We start from the raw sequence: 9,854 nt of genomic DNA, 5'->3' as shown, positions 1-9,854 counted from the left end.
GTAAGTGTCCGCTTCTCCTGCTCCCACCCCACCCGGTGTGTGCGCACGCTCTCTCTCATATAAAATCTTTAAATAAATAAAAACCGTTAAGATGAAAAAATTTTTAAATAGATACTATTATCTATTATTCATAGATAATACTTAATAACACCAACTACCAATCATGAAATTAGTGAGAAAGGCAAGGGCCATGGCACATAGCAACTGTACAGGTTAATGGTAAAGTGTTGGATTTTATGCAAAAAGGAAGGTTTTTTTTGTTTTATTTTCTGTTTGTTTGTTTGTTTGTTTAAGATTCCATTCATTTATTTGACACTCAGAGATAGTGAGAGAGAGAGAGCATAAGCAGGAGGAGCAGCAGGCAGCACAAGAGGGAGAGGCAGGCTCCCCAGTGAGCAGGGCCCCTTAAAGGGGACTCAATCCCAGCACTCCAGGATCACAACTCAAACCAAAGGCAGCAGCCCAACCAACAAAACCACCCAAGGTGCCCCCAAAAAGAAAGTTATTAGCAAGGCAATAAAAAAAACTTTTTTTTTTTTTTTCCCCAAGCACTCTGGTTACTAGGTAGAGAAAGCATTATAGTACGATATGAGAAGAAATAAGGAAATTGGTTAGGATGCAACTATAGTAATCTGTGTGTGGTACAGATAAGTGTGATCTCCAAATAGTTCATGTGCTATCCTACATTTCCCAGCCGCCTTTGCACTTAGGTTGGAGCCATGTGACAAATTCTGAACAATGCATTATGAGCTAGGGAACTAGTCATTTCCAGTCTATCAACCTTCAAAGCCACTAGTGCAGACAGCATCACTACAAGATGTGGGAGGATCAGCCTAAACCACACTGGCTTTTACGTAAGCCACAGCAAACACTGGCTGTGTTAAACCTCTGAGATTAGGGGCGCCTCAGTGGCTCAGCTGTTTAAGCATCTGTCTTTAGCTGGGGTCAGGATCACAACCTGACATCAGACTCCTTGCTCAGCAGGGAGCCTGCTTTTCCCTTTGCCTGCTGCTTCCCGCTGCTTGGGCTCTCTGTCTGACAAATAAACAAATAAAATCTAAAAAAAAAAAACCACAAAAACAAACCAAACCAAAACAAAACACTGAGATTACAAGGTTAATTGTTACTCTAGAGCCCAATCTGACTAAAACACTGAATAAAAAATGAAAATGCCATTAACGAAGAAGGGGGAGGGTGGATCAAGAAGAGAAGAAGGTAAGAGGATAGATTCAAGGTTCACTTTAAAGCTGAAAGGATCCCAATCCCAGATTTCAACCTATACTATGAAGCTACAGTAACCGAAACACAGCATGGTTCTGGCACAAAAACAGACACATAAGTCAAAAGGACAGAACAGAGTCCAGAAATAGACCCATGCTCATATGATCAATTAATCTATGAAAACACAGGCAAGAATTTACAATTGGGAAAACAGTTTCTTTAATAAATGGTATTGGGGAAACTAGACAGCCACAGGCAATAGAATGAAACTAGACCATTTTCTTACACTATACACAAAAATAAGCTCAAAATGGATTAAAAACTTAAATGTAAGACCTGCATCCATAAAACTCCTAAAAGAAAACAGGCAATTATCTCTTGGTCACTGGACTTAACAAAAAGCAAATATTGTATTGGGACTACTTCAAACTAAAAACTTTTGTATAACAAAGGAAACCATCAACAAAACAAAAAGGCAACCTACCAAATGGGAGAGGATATTTGCAAATGATACATCTGAAAAGTGGTTAATGTTCAAAATATATAAAGAATTCATACAACCAAAGAAACTAATAATCACATTTTAAAATGGGCAAATGACCTCAACACCAAAGAAACTAATAATCAGATTTTAAAATGGGCAAATGACCTCAATAGACATTTTTTCAAAGAAGCCATACATATAGTCAACAGATATATGAAAAGATGTTCAATATCACTAATCATAAGAGAAATACAAATCAAAACCACAATGAGATATTGCCTCACACCAGTCAAAATGGCTGGTATCAAAAAGACAAGAATAGGGTGCCTGGGTGGCTCAGTGGGTTAAGCCGCTGCCTTCGGCTCAGGTCATGATCTCAGGGTCCTGGGTTCGAGTCCCGCATTGGGCTCTCTGCTCAGCGGGGAGCCTGCTTCCTCCTCTCTCTCTCTGTCTGCCTCTCTGCCTGCTTGAGATCTCTGTCAAATAAATAAATAAAATCTTTAAAAAAAAAAAAAGACAAGAATAAACGTTGGTCAGAATATGGGGAAAAGGAAACTCTCATGATGTTGGTAGGAATGTAAATTGGTGCAGCCACAATGGAAAATAGTATGGAGGTTCTTCAAAAAATTAAAAATAGAAAGATCCTGTAGTTCCACTGCCAGACATTTACCAAAGAAAATAAAAACACCAATTCAAAAAGATATATATGTACCCCTATATTTACTATAGCATTATTTACAATAGCCAAGTTAGGGAAGTAACCTAAGTGCCCACTGATAGGTAAATGGATAAATATGTCTCTCCCTCTCTCTCGCTTGCGCACGCGCTCGCTCTCTCTCTCTCTCTCTCTCTCACACACACACACACAGAAATATTACTCAGCCATAAAAAAGAACAAAATCTTGCCATTTTGAAAACACAGAAAGAGCTACAAGGTATTATACTAAGTGAAGTAAGTCAGGTACAGAAAGGCAGATAACATATGATTTCACTTACATGTAGAATCTAAAAAAGAACTTAACAAACAAAAACTGAAACAGACTAATAAATACAGAGAACAAACTGGTTGCTGCCAGAGGAGAGGAGGTTGGGGGATGGGAAGAACAAGTTAAGGGGATTAAGAGCACAAATTTCAAGTTCTAAAACAAATGAGTCATAGACATAAAAAAGGGTACAGCACAGGGAATATAGTCAATAATATTGTAATAACTTTGTATGGTGACCTATGGTACCAACACTTAACCAGTGGTAAGCATTGCATAATGTATAAAACTGTGGAACCACTCTGTAGTACATCTGAAAGTAATGTAACATTGTTCATCAACTATGCTTCAATTAAAAAAATAAAATAAAAAAATTTTTAAAAGAAAGTGTAATAGACAATGGGCCAGCCTTGGTATATGGACCTCAGTTTGCTAATTCCAGATGTAGAGGGTATTTTTACAAGATTCCAGTGCTTCCCAAGGGATTATGACTTCCTTTAATGAAGTAACTGTTCAAATCTTTGGCTCCTGTTTATTTGGGTTATCTTTTTATTGATATAAGGCCCATATCAGACTATGTGTATTTGAAATATTTGTAGTTCCCAGTCTACAGCCTGCCTTTCATTTTCCTAATAGTATCTTTTGAGCAAAAAAGATTCTAATCTCGATGAAGCCCAATTTATCAAATTTTCCTTTTATGGATATCTTCATGTCCTAAGAGACCTTTACCTAACACAAAGTCATAGATTCATTCATGTTTCTAAAAGTTCAAGGAGTTTTAGAGTTTTGGCTTTTAGGCCTATAATCCAATTCAAGTTAATTTCTGTGTATGTGTGAATAAGAATCCAGATTCTTTTGGAGGGGGATATTTAGTTCCTGAACCATTTGTTGAAAGAGTCTACTATCCTTAAGTAAGTAAGTAAGTAAGTAAGTAAGTAAGAAAGAAAGAAAAAAAGAAAGAAAGAAAGAGGAAAGAACCCCAAACCAAAATCTTATCCTTGAATAGGTAAAAGACTATATGAATACTACACTTATTTAACTATGTTTTTAAAACCCTTGCATAACAGGGGCACTTAGGTGGCTCAGTCAGTTAAGCATGGGAATTCTGATATTGGCTCAGGTCATGATCTCAGGGTTGTGGGATAGAGCCCATGAAGTGCAGAGTCCACTTAGTCCACCACTAAGTGCAGAGTCTGCTTCTTTTTCTCTGCCCCTCCTTCTGCTCATACTCTCTCTCTCTCTCTTTTTTTAAAATAAATAAATAAAACTTTAAAATTTTTTTAAAAAAATAAAAATCCTTGTATAACATCAAGCATTGACAGCTAGGGACATATAAATAAAGGAAATAAATGACATTTTAACTAATCCATAATACAGGGCCTTCAAGGAATGTGAAAACGAACCAACTGCTTCTCCATAACTGGCAGCAAAAAAAATGTATTCCATTAAAAGTTCTAAGCCGCACAACTGAGAACGAACTTAGGAGCAAAGGTTAGATTAATTCCCAGCCAAATGTACTGTTTCGGGTAGTCTCAAGGTGGCAGTCACTGAATGCAGAAGAGTAGGACGGTCTGAGAAAAATAATGAATTAAATAGTCTACAGGCTCAACAACTATAAAAAAATGAAATCTTTAGCCGTGATACTTTCACATGTGATTAGAGGCAAACAGAATGGAAATCCACATTTTTGAGGGAACTCCTATAGGAAAAAAATATCACAAACTTAACATCCTCTACCTGGGAAGCCCAAATACGCAACAGGAGACAAAGGGAGAATGCAGTACAGCCTCCACTTAAGGGTACACTCTCCAACATTCATTGCAGATATAAACACAAAGGAAAATGGATAAGGAATAATTCCCAAACAGCAAAGGCAAGAGGCTATGGAGGACAAAAGACAAACCAATTTAGGATTCTACCAAGACCTTGCTGCACTTACAGAAGATGTCTTCTTAATTATTGTAAGGACCTATCATGTGTATTTCATTTTCTTTTCCTAGTGGGAATGTTTTATTGCAGCTTTACTGTCTCTACTCCTATATACACACAAGAAACAAGAGGAATAAGAGGGTTGGAAAACTTGTCTATTCATTTATAGGTCACCACATCATAATTAACAATATATAGACGTGACTAAAAGGCCATTACTCCACTGACTGAATATAACTTTGAATTGTCATCCTTGAGGAATGGATGTGTGTTCTCTATGAGAAGGGAGTGTCTGGATATTTGGGTGACAAAGAGGAAAACTGAATAGACATCTTATTTTCTGTCATTCTCTAGTCTCCTCTTTTTTTTTTTTTTTAAGATTTTATTTATTTGATAGAGATCACAAGTAGGCTGAGAGACAGGCAGAGAGAGAGGAGGAAGCAGGCTCCCTGCTGAGCAGAGAGCACGATGCGGGGCTTGATCCCAGAACCCTGGGATCATGACCTGAGCAGAAAGCAGAAGCTTTAACCCACTAAGCCACCCAGGCACCCTAAGTCTTCTTTTTTTATACCAGAACCCTTTCAGTTACAGCTGAGCTCATGGTAGCTCGTATTTCCCAGTCTCACCAGCAGTTAGGTATATGTCACTAGGTCCTTAACAATCAGATGTGAGCCAAATTAATGTGTGCAGCCTCTGGTCTTGACATTAAAAAATGTTTGTGTAGGGCGCCTGGGTGGCTCAGATGGTAAAGCATCTGCCTTCACCTCAGGTCATGATCCCAGGATCCTCAGATCAAGTCCCATATCAGACCCCATGCTCAGCGGGGAGCCTGCTTCTCCCTCTGCCTCTGTCTATCTCTCATGAATAAATAAAATCTTTTTGAAAAAAATGTTTGTGTTTTATTTTATTTATTTTATTTTTTAATTGATTAATTAATTAATTCAGGAATTGCACTTCTTGGTATTTATCCAAATAAACTGAAAACATAAATATTTACAGCAGTTTTATTCATAATTTCCAAAACCTGGAAGTTATCAAGACATCCTTCAATAGGTGACTAAATAAGTAAACTGGGGTACATCCAGACAGCAGAATATTATTCAGCACTAGAAATACAGTATCAAGTCAAGAAAAGACATCAAGAAAACTTAAATGCATATTACTAAGAGAAAGAAGGCAATCTGAAAAGGCTATATACTGTATAAATTCCAACCCTGTAACTCTAGAATGGGCAAAACTATGGACATAGTAAAAAGATTAGTGGTTGTCAGGGATTGGAAGGAGGGAAGAGTTAAGAAGGCAGAACACTGAGGATCTGTAGGGCAGTGAAACTATTCTGTATGATACTACAATGGTAGGTATATGCCATATACACTTATCCAACCCACAGAATGTGTAATACCAAAAGTGAACCCTACTGTAAACTACGGACTTTGGGTGATGATAACGTGTCTGTACAGTACCACTGTGGTAGGGGACGTCAATAATGGGGAAGCTTATACATGTTAAGAGACAAGGGAATTCTCTATACTTTCTCCTCAGTTTTGCTGTGAACCTAAAACTGCTCTAAAATTTATTAAAATATATATATATATATGTAATAATAAGCTTATTTTCATTGAAGTACTACTTTCCTCAACAATGTCCAGACACCACAATATAAAGTATTTCTTTACTATTTTGTAGCAATTGCTCCATTTTGCAATTGCACTTGAATTTCTGCTCTTCTGTAAAAAACTAACTCGACCATCACTGTAAGTTCTCTAGGACTGTTTTTCATTCCACGTTCTCTGTGTCCCATTCAAGTAAAATATAACAAAAACAGACTTTTCTCATCTATTTCTTAAGTGTAGAGAATTTAAAAATAAATATAAAAATAATTTGTCAACTTCACATTATACAAATATAAAGGTACTCTTATTTGCAATTAATGGCATGTTATTAGTCTTTTTACTCTCAATGTCACAATTAGTTTATACTCCTATTTATCCAGTTCCTCAAAGGTAAATTCATCATCTGATTTTTTTTTTTTAACTTCTTTTCCTTTCCACTGGCAAAACAGGAAAGCACAAAGAAAACTATGAGTACTCATTTCTGTAGGTCTGCAAGAAACTACTCATTTTCTTTCAATCTAGAAAGATTAATCTGAGAGCTTCCAACTAAATATCAACAGTTCTCTCCTTTCTTGGTGAATGGGGCACCTAAGCGGCTCAGTTAAGCCAACTGCCTTCAGCTCAGGTCATGATCTCAGGATCCTGGGATCCAGCAGGGTCCCTGCTCAGCGGGGAGTCTGCTTCTCCCCAACCTTCTGCCCCTCCACCCCATTCATGCTCTCTCTTTCTCTCAAATAAATACAACCTTTAAAAAACAGACTGCCAATTAACACCAAAGTAAAAACTCAAGGTAATTTGAATTTATGGGGACTAATTTGGGGTAACAGAGACTTTTCTCTCCACACCCAAAAAACCTGGAAAATTTGGAAGATACTGTCAGTCTTCCTCAAATAAAATAAGACTTAACCATGTTTCTTCCTTTTTTACCACCTTGGAAGATCAGAATGTCTGTGTCAACATCTGTGAGCTTTCCCATACGCATCCTAGACGAAAGTAACTGATCGTTTCCCAGATGAGAAATGTTAGAACTCTAAGGTTGTATAGATGAGAGGGAACATAATTGTAGCAGAGTCTATCAGTGACCCACCTATATCCCCTGACACTTACGTTCAGCATACAAAGACCTGACTTCCAAATGCCAGCCCCTGCATTTCTTTGACCCAGGGCTTTTTTGTTGTTACTTGAGCCTGCTTTGTCACCCAAGTGGCAGAACAAAAGGGTGAAGGAACTGGACACAACCAGATACAATCTTCATCTAGTAACTGATGACCTGCTGTTACAAATGCACCACTTTTCTCACCTCTCAGCCTTGTATTTTATGCTGGCTCCCCAAGTTTCTCATGGAATAATTAAGCTCCAGTCTCTCACAATAGTAAATTGCTTGATAAGACACTCTTTATTAGCTTTCAAATCAGTACATTATGTATAGACATTTTATATTTAATGCTTCATCTACTTATCTCCAGAAATCTTTAATAAGTAGCAGATCAAAGAGGAATCGGATTCAAAGGTTTAAGAATAACATTAATCTCAGGGCACCAGGCTTACTCAGCCAGAAGAGCATGTGACTCTTGATCTCAGAGTAGTGAGTTCAAGCCCCAGACTGGGTACAGAGATGACTTTTAAAAAAACTTAAAAAAAAAAAAAAAAAAGAATAGTATTAATCTTTGCTCAGGGTCAGAGCAAGCCATGACTATAACATAAGGAGGTCCAAAACTTGTGCTGCTTCACCAAAAGAACAGACACAGGGGGTGATTCTGTTCTTATTATAGTATAAGGATTATATCTCAAACCTACAAAAACCCTAAAATCCTATTTCCTTTCCAAAGGAAAATGGTTTTAAAAATTTTTTCTAATGCACACTAGTCTCTCAACCGAAAGTTATTTTTAAGAGAATTAGTAATGGCATTATGAATTAATCCACTGCTTACATTTTTGAAGGATAAAGGAGCAAGTCAAATATATATTTTAAAAATATATATATACATATAAAAATATTTATTTGTTTGTTTATAATGACAATGGTGGGGTGCCTATGTGGCTCAGTCAGTTAAGTGTCTGCCTTCGGCTCAGGTCATGATCGTAGGGTTCTGGAATCAAGTCCCACATTGGGCTCCCTGCTCTGCAGGGACCCTGCGTCTTTCTCCTCTCCCTCTGCCTGCTGCTCTCCCTGTTTGTGCGTGTTATCTCTCTCTGCCCAATTAATAAAATCCTTTTTAAAATTTAAAAATAAAAATAAAATAATGATAATGGTAAGGGCTAATGTGAGTGCTTTCCAATTTCCTAAAACCATTATATTCCTTCACAGCTAAATTTCCTAACCAAAATGAAGGAATTTGTTTTCCTATCAGGGTTTTAAAAAAAAAAAGGTAATAGAAAGCATTTATAATAATATAATCTAGGATTTTTAAGATAAATATAATAAATTTTACTTACCAATTTTTAAAGTTACAAATGTTAAATATTAAAAAAGTCACTTTTAAAGGTCTATATTTCGTCATGTTGTATTTCATTCATTCATTCATTCACTGAATACACACTCACACTGGTTCTAAGTTGTGTAAGATACATGTGTGGCCAATTTGGTACTAGAGACAAAGGAAAGAAAGTGGGGCAACAAAATAAAAATAAACTACAGAATGGAAGATCAAAAGATAAACATATCTTTCTTGGAGAGAAATTTCATAGATTGCCAAACCTAATTTTTGTATCTTCAAAACTGCATATTCAAATACAGAAAAATTCAATTAGTCAATAAATTAAAACACACACACACACACACTAAAAAGTAGACAACACGAGGTAGTGGGTATGCAATGACAGAAAAAGTAGTATTGGTTCTTCAGTTATTAAAATTAAGTTGAAGTCAGCTGTATTTGCCATTGTGGACCTTAAATTAAATTGAGAAGTCTATTCATATTCAGTAGAGATAATGAAAAATTTAATTATGTTAGCACTCACTTAAAAATTTAGGTCCACAAAATGTATATTTTTACCTGTTTTATATTTAAGGTTTAATTCTGAACTTCATTCATAAAAATATTCATCTACATTTGAAAAGCCAATTTCTAAGAATTAAAGAATAATAATCTTAAAAAAATAAAAAATAAACTTAAAAAAAATCAGAATAAATATACTCAATTATTGAGTGAACTTAGCCTGAAACAGAATTCCAGTTTAAAAAAACAGAAACCATTTTTACATTCATATCAAAAGATACAAATACTTAAAAGGTTGTGTTATTCTCAAAATTCAGTAAGCATCAAAATTAATAAAATGTTGAGAAACAATTTTTCCCACAAGAAATCTAGTCACGTTAGTAAAAATATTCAAAACAAAGTTAATATCCAATTTTGCAGGAGGTATATAAAATCAAGAAATGCAAACAGAGTTCAAATAGCAAAGAAACAAACACAAAAACCTAAATAATCAGTAAACTAAAGAATTTGAAGTTATATGAATTTTGTATTACTGATTTGAATTGATCAGATGAGTATAACCTGAGAATCTAAAAATACAGATATGAGCCTTAACAACTAAGGCATCCTAATATTAAATGGTCAATAATGCAAGAGGCTAAAAATATATATCTTAATATTAAACTTCTTAGATTCATTATTTTCT

This window comes from Mustela nivalis (genome assembly GCF_964662115.1).
Source record: "Mustela nivalis genome assembly, chromosome: 11".
Taxonomy (NCBI): Eukaryota; Metazoa; Chordata; class Mammalia; order Carnivora; family Mustelidae; genus Mustela; species Mustela nivalis.
This window is presented reverse-complemented; position numbering follows the sequence as displayed.